The sequence below is a fragment of the Hyla sarda genome, chromosome 9 (assembly GCF_029499605.1).
Source record: "Hyla sarda isolate aHylSar1 chromosome 9, aHylSar1.hap1, whole genome shotgun sequence".
In the NCBI taxonomy this organism is placed as follows: domain Eukaryota; kingdom Metazoa; phylum Chordata; class Amphibia; order Anura; family Hylidae; genus Hyla; species Hyla sarda.
The window spans coordinates 47917488-47933052 of NC_079197.1; the positions used below are offsets into that span (position 1 = coordinate 47917488).

At 42.9% G+C, this 15565-nt stretch overlaps 1 long non-coding RNA gene across 1 annotated transcript in view; it reads left to right on the forward strand.

The window, feature by feature from the left end:
• Nucleotides 1–451: 451 nt before the first annotated feature.
• LOC130290926 (uncharacterized) overlaps nt 452–15565 on the forward strand; it is a 180117-nt gene continuing 165003 nt past the window's right edge. Inside the window, exon 1 of the long non-coding RNA XR_008847733.1 lies at nt 452–650. This is a non-coding gene — a long non-coding RNA (uncharacterized LOC130290926). The remainder of the gene's footprint in view (nt 651–15565) is intronic.

Here is a 15565-nt window from a genome sequence, read left to right on the forward strand (position 1 = left end):
AATATGATCAATATAATCATTATCACATTGGAATTCATCATGCAAGTTGAGCTTGTGATAGCTTTTCCACCTTGTGTGTTTAATGTTGGACACATGCTGATGTTTCTCCCTGTTCCCGAAGTCTATAATAAACACGTGAGGCAAACAGGCGCATCACTTGGAGCAAATGATAAACAAAAAGACAAGCAGCAATAGGTACAACACATATGTAACATTGGCTCAGTTTTCAAACAATTTAACAATTACATTTTACTTTGGCAGAGAAAAGGATACAGGGTCCAAATGCATGAACAATGGCGGCAAACGAGGCATGTTAATTTTTAATGGACCATCTGGTCCTCAATGACCGCCTATGACTGCAGTATCGTTTTGTACCACTAGAGCCACGCTTAACATAACTACATAACTTGGGATGCATGACTGATTGTCTTTTCTGGACGTCTCACAGCCATCCGCCTGCACCTAATAGAGGCTACAACTGAGCAGCTTGTTTGAACTGACCCATGTAGATGCTAAAATTGCTGCTGGCTCTTCATGTGAATTAACAATTCATGGCTTCTAAGTTCTAACTTGCCATGCTTGAAAAGAATCATTCAGCTGACTGGCCAAGAGGGACTATGTTGGTGCATCGATGACTCTTTTTTACTAAGGTAATGTGGTTGCTACCAAATTGGCCCTCCGGGACCATAAAGTTAAAGGAATATTCCATTTGCACTTTTCATGCAAAATAACACAGCACTCCTTTAACATGTTTGTACTATAGAAGATATTACTTTAATAAAACAGTTCTTTCACGTTGATGACATTTTATTTAAAATATAATTATTTGAGGAATGGTATTCTCCATGGCACTTGCTACCTAGTAATGAGTATATAACAAACACCTTTATCCAGCATCCAGTATGTAATGTAATAAGTACACATTACAGTATATTAAGGTACAATCCATTACATTATATTATTATATTACTGTAGTGTTGACATTTTCCATATCTAAATATCTACAATAGCTGAGTGAAACTACCAACCTGTACAATATACCAAGTTATTCATTCATGTATCTAGCTATAATATCAGCCCTCCAGGCAGGTTGTAAATGCTATGTAAAGCCCAGAACCCCTGATCTCCCATTGGAAGCCTGTGGATGTGCAAACAAATTATTATTATTAACAAAAACAATTGTTTTAATTAACAAAATATTCAAATTAACATAAGTCAGACAAATGCGACCCCAGATACTGGAGATACCTAATAAAAAGCTTCGGCAGAATTTATGATATTTGTAAGATGATAATTGGAGATTTACAGTCTTATAGTTTATTATACAGAGATGTTGCTACTTATTTTATTATTCTGTTTTATCCTTATGTCATTATCTACACTAATGTGGAAATGCCTGCAAAAGAGCAATGGCTCTCATTAATCTCAGTGTCCACCATAAACGCCATGACAAAGTCTTGATAATTCCTGTCATTAAAATAAACTTGTCTTTTGCAGAGAGCGATAGGTGGAGCTAATAGCATTGAGCCCCTTAGTGACAGAACTATTCCCAGATGAACAGAACAAACCATGACATCCAAGAACTGCGGGGATTATTTTAGCGAGAGGCAGCCATTCTAATACTTAGAGAGGCTCAGGAATCCCCATAAGAGGGAATTAAAGTCTATGAAATATGGTACAATTTATACATGATAATACCCTCTGCTACCACATTGAAGGATGCAAGCTCAAGTGCAAATCTTATGATAAATCAGCTTTTTGGAACATATCTGATTACTGTAATTGTATTGTATTTTGAGCACTGCTTGTTTGATACAGCAAACAATGCCTGTCTTACAAGATCCATTCAATGCCCCGGGTGCCCATTCCGCACAAACTGTTAAACAGCCCCCTCCTCACCGGCTCATCGCAGCGTTTGCTGATTTGATAGTGGGAACAGCGCCAGGAGCAGCATGCATTGTTTAATAGTGAAGACTCATCATATTGTATTGGAAGCACAGCCTAAGAGGGGGTAATTATTAGAGCAGAGAAAGGAGGCAATAACAAGGAGGGTGAAAAGCAACACGGATAAAAAAAGGAACATATTTCAAAAGGCGCAATTTAAGAGAACAGAATGCCAGGATATAATGAGAGGTGACAAATGAGAATAAATAAAATCAGCAGATTCATTCTCTCCTTATGCCTGAGATGCTTAAAAAATACAATATTTCCCTTTGTATACAAGTTATTGTCGTCCTTAAATCTGTTTCTTCTGTGTTTCTTTGTTCTCTGTTTATGGAAACTGAATCAATATGTAGTAAGAGGATAATTATATGTATCTCAGATACATACCTGAAGTCCCGGCTTGGTAATGCTATTATGTATGCCACTCTAACTAATTCACCAGCAATGTTTTTTTTAGGTCTATATAATAAATCCATTATAGCTCAGTATGCATCTAGCTGGGCTCTGGGAGCATGACCAAAGAAATGTAAGTCTAGTGAGAAATATAGAAAGATAGGCTGGTGGCAGTTTCTGCCAATTTATGTTTAGATGCCCTCTCAATATTTGATTCTCAGAACCTTCTTTACCGTGTGACCACATTGGTAGGTTTGAATGTTAAAATATAGCTGGCCACACATTTTTTTTTTTTTTTCATAAACCGGCTAACTTTTCTGGAACCAAGCGACCATCTCATGTGTATGGTATCTTCCTGACTCTCCATTTAAAAGGGTTAACTAGGAATTAAAAAAATTAATGTGCATATGAATCCGGGTAGGTTAAAAATATAGAACAACCTGTATTCACCTAATTACTAACTGGGGTTCTAATTGTGACATTGGTATTTAGCATATGCACTTAAGGGCATTATATTTGAGTGAGGGCCACTTAAGTGGGCATCATTATGAAGTGGGGCAATAAGAGGCCTCCATTACTGGGTCAATTACTATGGAAAGGGCACTAAGTTTGCACCTATACTAGAGGGAACACCTTTACTGTATATCATGCACTAATACAGTGAGGGGATTAAGGGGTCTTCATTACTGTTAGGGACAGGGCTCCAGGGCTCAAATGAGGTCACAAACCACTGTTTTGTTTGTCGGGCACCTAGGAGAAAACTATTACCATATGGTACACGAAGGTGAGCGCCATGAGTCGTAGCTGGAAGTCGTCATCATAGCCATTTTGGTTGCATGGAGAGTAAAAGGAAAAATGACTCTGACAATGAGTCTGATCAGAGAAAAAGTCCCCTTTGAGTCACTGGATGTAATTGCACTGATATCAATTACTGTATATGGTCTTCAGCAGGGTTATACCTACCAGTGTAATACTAGTATGTGAACATTATATGGGCATGGGTGATATTATTAGTTATGATTTTTTATAGTAGCATGACTATTATTCCAAAATAAGCTATACATAAATTTTTGTTTATAATGGGCCAAATATTTGCAGACATGGTTGATGTATTTGTGGATGGAACCTTCATGATAAAGCAATATCCAGGGACAGAATAATAGAAAAAGTAAGCAATTTACCCTCAGACTATACTTGTAAGAAAACAAAGCCATGGATAGGGAAAGGATTGCACGATACCTCAAAATCACAAGTAGGGAGTCACAGGTCATGTGACTGTGCTCGCATATATGTAAGGATGTCTAATATTATTTATATGGCTTAAAAGCCAGCACATCTGGGCGGCAGATTCTGGGGTCAAAGGAAACCTCCAGTGTTTATCATCAATATCACTATATAACATTAATAGCCAGTGATAAAAGAGGTACGGTACATCTTGTACTGAGCAGCAGAGGATAAGGATTCAGACATCAAAGGGTCTATATACAGTCACACATTTATAAAAACACTCAGAAGGTAGAGCCATATGTAGCCATTGTGAAGACTACTGCCTGCGTGCAGATTGCCGTATACCAAAAATGGCTGTCATTTGTCAGATAGATACAGGGTAATTTGTGAAGGTATGACATAGGTAATGACAGGAATTATTTCCAAGCAATGAGGCATTGTGGATGTATCATGTCTGTGTTGAAAGGTTCTCAGGAACAGGGGAGGAAATATGATGACAGGATCCTGAGAAGATGGGCCAGTGTAAGTGAGGCCCCGCCACAGGAAACTTAAAAGTAACTGCTTAATTCCTGACATAGGGAAGCGTAAAGGCATTTATGTCATTGCATTATTTATGTTCTACTATTATATGGAAATATTTATTTTTCATGTATTATTTTTTTCTACATGATTCCCAAACACAGCAGCATACTATCTGCTGGCTCACTAGTCTTGTGTTTGAAAGAAAAGGAAGACTAGAGGACAGTGCCTACTAGCTGAGTACCCGGCGTTGCCCGGTTTTTCCTTCCTAATCCTTGTTGGGAAGGAAAATAAACAAAGGAAGAAGCTTTTGACTTCATATCCCGTCCTCCTATCCCGACCTCCTATCCCAACCTCCTATCCCTTCCTCCTATCCCGACCTCCTATCCCGAACTCCTATCCCGACCTCCTATCCCGTCCTCCTATCCCGACCTCCTATTTCATCCTCCTATCTCGTCCTCCTATCCCATCCTATCCCTTCCTCCTATCTCGTCCTCCTATCTCGACCTCCTATCCCATCCTTCTATCCCGTCCTCCTATCTCGACCTCCTATCCTGATCTCCTAACCCGTCCTGCGTCCTCCTATTTTGACCTCCTATCTCGACCTCCTATCTTGACCTCCTATCCCGTCCTCATATCCCATCCTCCTATCCCGACCTCCTATCCCGACCTCATATCCCATCCTTCTATCCCATCCTCCTATCTCGACCTCCTATCCTGACCTTCTATCCCGACCTCCTATTCTGACCTATTGCGTCCTCCTATCCCGTCCTCCTATCCTTTACTCCTATACGTCATCCTATCTCGACCTCCTATCCCTACCTCCTATCCCGTCCTCCTATCCTTATCTTGACCTCCTATCTCGACCTCCTATCCCGACCTCCTATCCCGACATCCTATCCCGACCTCCTATCCCTTCCTCCTATCCCATCCTCCTATCGCGACCTCCTATCCCGACCTCCTATCCCGTCCTCCTATCCCGACCTCCTATCCCGTCCTCCTATCTTGACCTCCTATCTTGACCTCCTATCCCGACCCGTAATATGTGTATTGAAATATCTCCAGCTGTACGGAAGTTATGTGGGAACATACATTTCCCATTGATTTGCATGGAACTTTAAACAAAAGCGCTGACCCTCACAAATGGGGGTAGTTAAGGGTTAAATTAACTTTCGTATATTTGGAAGTTATGCAGTAACATATTGTTACACCGAGCGCTCCGGGTCCCTGCTCCTCCCGGGAGCGCTTGCGGCGTTCCTCTCTCTGCAGCGCCCCAGTCAGACCCGCTGACCAGGAGCGCTGCACTGACATTGCCGGCGGGCAATGGGATTTGCATAGCGGGACGCGCCCGCTCGCGAATCGCATCCCAAGTCACTCACCTGTCCCAGTCCCCGGCTGTCACATCCTGGCGCGCGCGGCTCCGCTCCTTAGGGCGCGCGCGCCAGCTCTCTAAGATTTAAAGGGCCAGTGCACCAGTGATTGGTGTCTGGCCCAATCAGCCTAATTAGCTTCCACCTACTCCCTGTCCATATTACCTCACTTCCCCTGCACTCCCTTGCCGGATCTTGTTGCCTTGTGCCAGTGAAAGCGTTTAGTGTTGTCCAAAGCCTGTGTTCCAGATCTCCTGCTATGCTTATCGACTACGAACCTTGCCGCCTGCCCCGACCTTCTGCTACGTCTGACCTTGCCTCTGCCTAGTCCTTCTGTCCCACGCCTTCTCAGCAGTCAGCGAGGTTGAGCCGTTGCCGGTGGATATGACCTGGTTTCTACCGCCGCAGCAAGACCATCCCGCTTTGCGGCGGGCTCTGGTGAAAACCAGTAGCAACCCTAGAACCGGTCCACCGACACGGTCCACACCAATCCCTCGCTGACACAGAGGATCCACATCCAGCCTGCCGAATCGTAACAGTAGATCCGGCCATGGCTCCCGCTGAGGTGCTGCTGCCAAGTCTCGCTGACCTACCCACGGTGGTCGCCCAGCAATCGCAGCACATTGCCCAACAAGGACAGCAGCTGTCGCAGTTGACCGCCACGTTACAGCAACTTCTGCCACTGCTACAGCAGCAACCATCTCCTCCGCCAGCTCCTGCACCTCCTCCGCAGCGAGTGGCCGCTCCTAGCCTCCGCTTGTCCCTGCCGGACAAATTTGATGGGGACTCCCGACTCTGCCGTGGCTTCTTGTCTCAATGTTCCCTGCATATGGAGATGTTGTCGGACCAATTCCCTACAGAACGGTCTAAGGTGGCGTTCGTAGTGAGTCTTCTATCTGGAAAGGCTTTGTCTTGGGCCACACCGCTCTGGGACCGCAATGATCCTGCCACAGCCACTGTCCAGTCCTTCTTCGCTGAAGTCCGTAGTGTCTTCGAGGAACCAGCCCGAGCTTCTTCTGCCGAGACTGCCTTGCTGAACCTGGTCCAGGGAAATTCTTCTGTAGGCGTACTCTCGCTTCCGAATTATCTTGGAATAACGAGGCTCTCTGCGCGACCTTTAAAAAAGGCCTATCCAGTAACATCAAAGATGTGCTGGCCGCACGAGAGATTCCTGCCAACCTGCAAGAATTTATCCATTTGGCCACTCGCATTGACATGCGTTTTTCTGAGAGACACCAGGAGCTCCGCCAGGAAAAAGACCTTGATCTCTGGGCACCTCTCTCACAGTATCCTTTGCAATCTACCCCTGTGCTTCCCGCCGAGGAGGCTATGCAAGTGGATCGGTCTCACCTGACCCATGAAGAGAGGACTCGCCGTAGGGATAACAATTTATGCCTGTACTGCGCTAGTACCGAACACTTCTTGGTGGATTGCCCTATTCGCCCTCCACGTCTGGGAAACGCACGCACCCAGCTCACGTGGGTGTGGCGTCTCTTGGTACGAAGTCTGCTTCTCCACGTCTCACTGTGCCCGTGCGGATTTCTCCTTCTGCCAACTCCTCCTTCTCAGCCGCGGCCTTCTTGGACTCTGGTTCTTCTGGAAAATTTATTTTGGCCTCTTTGGTGAATAGGTTCTGCATCCCGGTGACCCGTTTCGTCAAGCCGCTCTACATTTCCTCGGTCAACGGAGTAAAATTGGACTGCACCGTGCGTTACCACACAGAACCCCTGCTCATGAGTATTGGATGGCATCACAAAAAAATTTAACTTTTTTTTTGCCCAACTGCACCTCTGAAGTCCTCCTTGGTCTGCAATGGCTCCAACACCACTCTCCTACCCTTGATTGGACCACCGTGGAGATCAAGAGCTGGGGGGCTTCTTGCCTTAAAAAATGCCTCACGTCTGCTCCCAGTCCCGTCAGTCAAACCTCAGTGTCTCCTCCTTTACCTGGCCTCCCCAAGGCCTATCTGGACTATGCTGTGTCTCCTCCTCATAGCCCCCGTCCTGGTAACACTTTGCCCCGTGCCCAGCTTCACCCTCTTCCCCCACTCCCATGCCTTATGGTTTGCCCGCTGTTGATGAGGTTTCCCGGGACTTCTTCACCATTTGGAAAGAGACTCAAAAATCCCTCATACAGGCCTCCCGGATGAAGAAACATCCCGACAAAAAGAGGGGGAGACCTAAGGGGGGGGTGTACTGTTATGCCGAGCGCTCCGGGTCCCTGCTCCTCCCCGGAGCGCTTGCGCCGTTCCTCTCTCTGCAGCGCCCCGGTCAGACCCGCTGACCTGGAGCGCTGCACTGACATTGCCGGCGGGGATGCAATTCGCATAGCGGGACGCGCCCGCTCGCTAATCGCATCCCAAGTCACTCACCTGTCCCGGTCCCCGCTCCTTAGGGCGCGCGCGCGCCAGCTCTCTAAGATTTAAAGGGCCAGTGCACCAGTGATTGGTGTCTGGCCCAATCAGCCTAATTAGCTTCCACCTGCTCCCTGTCCATATTGCCTCACTCCCCCTGCACTCCCTTGCCGGATCTTGTTGCCTTGTGCCAGTGAAAGCGTTTAGTGTTGTCCATAGCCTGTGTTCCAGATCTCCTGCTATCCTTATTGACTACGAACCTTGCCGCCTGCCCCGACCTTCTGCTATGTCTGACCTTGCCTCTGCCTAGTCCTTCTGTCCCACGCCTTCTCAGCAGTCAGCGAGGTTGAGCCGTTGCCGGTGGATACGACCTGGTTGCTACCGCCGCAGTAAGACCATCCCGCTTTGCGGCAGGCTCTGGTGAAAACCAGTAGCAACCCTAGAACCGGTCCACCGACACGGTCCACGCCAATCCCTCGCTGACACAGAGGATCCACATCCAGCCTGCCGAATCGTAACACATATATTTCCCATTGACTTGTATGGGACTTTAAACATTAACCCCCGCCCCTGGCAAATCGGGATGAGTAAGGGTTAAATCACCTATCCTATGTTTGTCGTTAACATATAAGTAACATGTGTGCCAAGTTTCATGTTAATATGTTTAGCCGTTGGATGTGATGCTGGAACATACACACATACATACACACACACACGTTGAGTTTTATATATATAGACTAGCTGAGTACCCGGCATTGCCCGTTTTTTCCTTCCCAATCCTTGTTGGGGAGGAAAATAAACAGAGGAGGAAGCTTTTGACTTCATATCCTGTCCTCATATATTGTTGTCATATCCCGACCTCCTATCCCATCATCATATCCCGACCTCCTATCCCGTCCTCCTATTCCGTCCTCCTATTTCGTCCTCCTATCCCGTCTTCCTATGACGTCCTCCTATCCTGTCCTCCTATCCCGTCCTCCTTTCCCGTCCTCATATCTCGACCTCCTTTCCCGTCCTCCTTTTGCGTTCTCCTTACCCTTCCTCCTATCTCGACCTCCTTTCCCGTCCTCCTATCTCGACCTCCTTTCCCGTCCTCCTTTCCCATCCTCCTTTCCCGTACTCCTATCCCGTCCTCCTATCCTGTCCTCCTATCCCGTCCATCTATCCCGTCCATCTATCCTGTCCTCCTATCCCGTCCTCCTTTCCCGTCCTCCTATCCCGTCCTCCTTTCCCATCCTCCTTTCCCGTCCTCCTTTCCCGTCCTCCTTTCCCATCCTCATATCTCGACCTCCTTTCCCGTCCTCCTTTCCCGTCCTCCTATCCCGTCCTCCTATCCAGTCCATCTATCCCGTCCTCCTATCCCGTCCTCCTATCCCGACCTCCTATCATGTCCTTCTATCCCGTCCTCCTATCCCGTCCTCCTTTCCCATCCTCCTATCTCGACCTCCTTTCCCATCCTCCATTCCCGACCTCCTTTCCCATCTTCCTATCTCGACCTCCTTTCCCATCCTCCTATCTCGACCAGCTTTACCGTCCACCTTTCCCGTTCTCCTTTCCCGTTCTCCTATCCCGTCCTCCTATCACGACCTCCTACCCCGTCCTCCTATCATGACCTCCTATCCCGTCCTCATATCTCAACCTCCTATCCCGTCCTCCTATCACGACCTCCTATCCCGTCCTCCTATCACGACCTCCTATCCGTCCTCATATCTCGACCTCCTATCCAGTCCTCCTATCTCGACCTCCTATACTGTCCTCCTATCCCGACCTCCTATACAGTCCTCCTATCCCGTCCTCCTATTGCGTCCTCCTATCCCGGTCCTCCAATCCCAGTCCTCCTATTGTGTCCTCCTATCCCGTCCTCCTATCCCGACCTCCTATCCCGACCCATAATATGTGTACCAGTTATTGAAATATCTCCAGCCGTACGGAAGTTATATGGGAACATACATTTCCCATTGATTTGCATGGGACTTTAAACAAAAACCCTGACCCTCACAAATGGGGGTAGTTAAGGGTTAAATTAACTATCCTATATTTTAAGTGGACATATAAGTATCATGTGACCAAGTATTATCGAAATATCTCAAGCCGTTTGGAAGTTATGCAGTAACATATATTTCCCGTTGACTTGTATGGGACTTTAAACATAAACCCCGCCCCTGGCAAATGAGGGTGAGTAAGGGTTAAATCACCTATCCTATGTTTGTTGTTGACATATAAGTTACATGTGTGCCAAGTTTCATGTTAATATCTTTAGCCGTTTGGACGTGATGCTTGGACATACACACATACACGTTGAGTTTTATATATATAGATTACTCCATAATGAAGAGCCCTCTGGAAAAAAAAGTGCAGCGCCTGAATTTATCAATGTCCATGTGGGTGATTTTTTTTTCCACCTTTTCTTTTTGTGTAGTGGCTATGTGTACATGCATCAAATGTATTAACCCCTTAAGGACCAATGACTTACCGGTACGTCCTTGGTCCTGCTCTTCTGATATAACGCGGGGTTACACAGTAACCCCGGGTCATATCATGGTGGGCCTGGCGTCATATTGAAGCCGGGACCCGCCTCTAATAGCGCGCAGCGCCGATCGCGGCGCCGCGCGCTATTAACCCTTTAGCCGCGCGCTCAGAGCTGAGCCATGCGGCTAAAAGTGAAAGTGAAAGTTCCCGACTAGCTCAGTTGAGCTGTTCGGTTCGGGATAGCCGCGGCTAATCGCGGCATCCCGAACAGCTGACAGGACAGCGGGAGGGCCCCTTCCTGCCTCCTCGCTGTCTGATCGCCGAATGACTGCTCAGTGCCTGAGATCCAGGCATGAGCAGTCATGCGGCAGAATCGTTGATCACTGGTTTCTTATGAGAAACCAGTGATCAACATAGAAAATCAGTGTGTGCAGTGTTATAGGTCCCTATGGGACCTATAACACTGCAAAAAAAAAAGTGAAAAAAAAAGTGAATAAAGATCATTTAACTCCTCCCCTATTAAAAGTTTGAATCACCCCCCTTTTCCAATAAAAAAAAAACACAGTGTAAATAAAAATAAAAATAAACATATGTGGTATCACCGCGTGCGGAAATGTCCGAATTATAAAAATATATCATTAATTAAACCGCTCGGTCAATGGCGTGCGCGCAAAAAAATTCCAAAGTCCAAAATAGTGCATTTTTGGTCACTTTTTATATCATTTAAAAATGAATAAAAAGTGATCAATAAGTCCTATCAATGCAAAAATGGTACCGTTAAAAACTTCAGATCACGGCGCAAAAAATGAGCCCTCATACCGCCCCATACACGGAAAAATAAAAAAGTAATAGGGGTCAGAAGATGACAATTTTAAACGTATTAATTTTCCTGCATGTAGTTATGATTTTTTCCAGAAGTCCGACAAAATCAAACCTATAAAAGTAGGGTATCATTTTAATCGTATGGACCTACAGAATACATATCAGGTGTCATTTTTACCGAAAAATGTACTACGTAGAAACGGAAGCCCCCAAAAGTTACAAAACAGCGTTTTTTTTTCAATTTTGTCGCACAATGATTTTTTTTCCCGCTTCACCATAGATTTTTGGGCAAAATGACTGACGTCATTACAAAGTAAAATTGGTGGCGCAAAAAATAAGCCATCATATGGATTTTTAGGTGTAAATTTGAAAGAGTTATGATTTTTTAAAGGCAAGGAGCAAAAAACGAAAATGCAAAAACGGAAAAACCTCCGGTCCTTAAGGGGTTAAATTGTCACATGGCATGTAAAAATATGGTGCTAGTCCTCATTTTGTAGAAAAATCACTTAAAAGGGGTACTCCACTGGAAAACATTTTTTCTTTTTAAATCAACTGGTGCCAGAAAGTTGAACACATTTGTAAATTACTTCTAATAAAAAATCTTAACCCTTCCCGTACTTATCAGCTGCTGTAAACTACAAAGGAAGTTCTTTTCTTTTTGAATCTCCTATCTGCCTGACCACAGTGCTCCCTACTGGCACCTCTGTCCATTTTATGAACTGCCCAGAGTAGGAGCAAATCCCCATAGCAAACTTCTTTTGCTCTGAACAGTTCCTGACATGGACAGAGGTGTCAGCAGAGACCACTTGTGGTCAGACAGAAAGGAAATTCAAAAAGAAAAGAACTTCCTCTGTAGTTTACAGCAGCTGATAAGTACGGGAAGGGTTAAGATTTTTTATTAGAAGTAATTTAATTTGTGTTCAACTTTCTGGCACCAGTTGATTTCAAAGAAAATGTTTTCCAGCAGAGTACCCCTTTAAATGGACGTTGTCAGATTCAAAAACGTTTTATATGTTGTACATCTTGGAAAAACATTAACCTTTCTAATATACTTCATAAGAATTTTTTTTCCATTTTATAGAAATCATGACTTATTGAAAAACACCCCATACCATCCAGAACACAATCCTGTCTGGCTGCAGCATCATCTTTGTTCAAGATGAAGCTGAAGGCTGAGACAAAGTCCAGTAAGTGAGGGTGGGACCAGCACTTCTCTGTGCTTTTTCCTGTCCTATAAGACTGCAAAAAAGTAACTGCAACAAATTAAGAGTAGAAATATTGTATCCATACAACGATACGTTTCCCCCAATGTGTGGTACACTTTGGTTCGAATGGCCACAAAGTCCTTTGTCATACATCTTTTCTATTAGTGTCAGGGTTAATTTCTTGCATTGATCTAAAACCATTCCGGCGTCATCTGTACTACAATGAACCAAGAAATGAATAACATTTAATATGTAAAATTACATAATGGTGAGGTTCCTGGTCATCAGGGCCCCTGTACTCTCCTGCCACTGCACCCCCTATAGCTAAGAATAGGGGGTAAGAATAAGGGGAATAGGGGGGTAAGAATGTAGGGGGAAAAAATGCTATTTTATAGGAAAATCTGTTTTCACGCTGAGGAGGGGTCGTGCTGAAAGGCTAAAACATAGAATTGTTTTGAGTCACTCTTGAGTAAGGGGATTAACCCCGAAATGTGTTGAGCTGCTGTTTTATTGTGGAGTTGTTGTTTTTTTTTTTTTTTTTTTTTATAAAAGAAGTAAGAACTACTATTGAACTGAGTCCTGGAACCATATGTGCCTGGTGTGGATGAGCCTGTGAAGGTGTGTGAAGAGCCTACTTGGAGTTGAGAGGAGATGAGACATTTTTCCCCTTCGAAGTAAGTCTATTTTAGTGTACCTAAAGGAGATAGTAAAGGAAATAGATACTGTGGTCATGCTTTCTCTCCAATATTTATCTGTTTTTGATTTCTACCTAAGCACCAATGAAGCCGGTAAAGGGATCGTAACAAGCGTATATATATGTATATATATATCCATCCAAAGAAATGGTGCAGCACTCCATAAGTAAATCCAAGGTGCAAAAAGGATTTATTCACTTCACATCATAGCATAGCAACGTTTCAGATCACACAGGATCCTTTTTCAAGCTCATACAAACACACATTAGGGGGTAATAAATACCCAAGTGAACATTTCAATCATGGTATAATAATTATAGTGCCAATTAATAAAAAGTGTACAAAAAGTGCATATTTAGTGCATCATGTTACAAGTATAAGGCATTAGTGCAATGTATAAATAAAGTGCATACGTGTATATTAAAAACATTAAAATAGCTTGAAAGATACAGTTAATATTATACAAACATAATTAATTGCGCACACATGTCTGTCATATTGTATAATCATACCCATGTGTGGCAAACATAAATCATAAGCATAAACACTGGCACGGAGAAGGAGGAACGCTCACCTGTTGTAATGCATAATGGCGCCGGCAAGCGTGAGGCAATCTCTACTGCGCAAGTGCAGAGAGTTGTGACGGGATCTGTGTGGGGATGTCAGCTGACTCACCCGATCACGTGTTCCACGTCATTGTGTTGTTCTTGTATCACATGACCGTCGTCATGGAGACGGGCAACGCCAACTTGTGCTCTCTTCATGCTACTTGGTCAGACATAAACTATCACATATTGATATATTAGGAGATCTGCCATGTTATTTGTATTTAATCTATATGTGTGGCTAACGAATATAAAGTGAATACAAATATATATAATATTATATAAAAAGATCTCTTATATAAAAAGTCCTTTTATATTTTGTGTATATGTGAGAAAAAAATATTTTCTATTAGGATGCAGTAATAACGGGTCCATGTGGGCAAAAACTCAGCATAACTCAGAGTTATATAGAGATAGCATTAAGCGAGCTAAAAATAATTAAAAAATATTATTATGCGAAGAAAAGAGCAAGAGAGAGAAAAAAAGAAAAAAGAAAGAAAAAGAAATAATAAAAAATAAAATTAATATAGTAAATAAATTAAATTATAATAAAAAAATATAACAAACAATTAAAAAAAAAAAATTAAAAAATAGAAAATAAATAAAAATATATTGCAAAATAAAATTACTAAAGAATATAAAACATAAAAAAGTAAATAAATAAAGAAAATGTTTAATTTGATCATGGATCATCACATGAATGCTCAATGGTCTCTAGATTTTTTCAGGATAAGGGGACCCATATAGAATCCCTATTAATATCTACTCCTGGTGCCATGGGACCAGTGCCCGGGGGCACACTATCAATGTATCCCCTGACATCAGTCAAAGAGAGAGCCTTCAGAGTTAGGTCGCTAGACCCTTGTCCAGAGGCTCTCTTCACCATAGTCCAATGATGGAGCGCGCCCGCTATTTCAGCAGTGACTTATCATACTGGGTGGGTCCCCCCATTTTTATTCCTTATTGTTTTCAAAAACAAAAATGTAAACTAAAAAAGAAATAAAAAACAAAACAAAATTGTCAAATTACTCAAAAAAAACATTTTTTTTGTTTTTTTTGAGTAATTTGACAATTTTGTTTTGTTTTTTATTTCTTTTTTAGTTTACATTTTTGTTTTTGAAAACAATAAGGAATAAAAATGGGGGGACCCACCCAGTATGATAAGTCGCTGCTGAAATAGCGGGCGCGCTCCATCATTGGACTATGGTGAAGAGAGCCTCTGGACAAGGGTCTAGCGACCTAACTCTGAAGGCTCTCTCTTTGACTGATGTCAGGGGATACATTGATAGTGTGCCCCCGGGCACTGGTCCCATGGCACCAGGAGTAGATATTAATAGGGATTCTATATGGGTCCCCTTATCCTGAAAAAATCTAGAGACCATTGAGCATTCATGTGATGATCCATGATCAAATTAAACATTTTCTTTATTTATTTACTTTTTTATGTTTTATATTCTTTAGTAATTTTATTTTGCAATATATTTTTATTTATTTTCTATTTTTTTATTTTTTTATTTTTAATTGTTATATTTTTTTATTATAATTTTATTTATTTACTATATTAATTTTATTTTTTATTATTTCTTTTTCTTTCTTTTTTCTTTTTTTCTCTCTCTTGCTCTTTTCTTTGCATAATAATATTTTTTAATTATTTTAGCTCGCTTAATGCTATCTCTATATAACTCTGAGTTATGCTGAGTTTTTGCCCACATGGACCCGTTATTACTGCATCCTAATAGAAAATATTTTTTTCTCACATATACACAAAATATAAAAGGACTTTTTATATAAGAGATCTTTTTATATAATATTATATATATTTGTATTCACTTTATATTCGTTAGCCACACATATAGATTAAATACAAATAACATGGCAGATCTCCTAATATATCAATATGCGATAGTTTATGTCTGACCAAGTAGCATGAAGAGAGCACAAGTTGGCGTTGCCCGTCTCCATG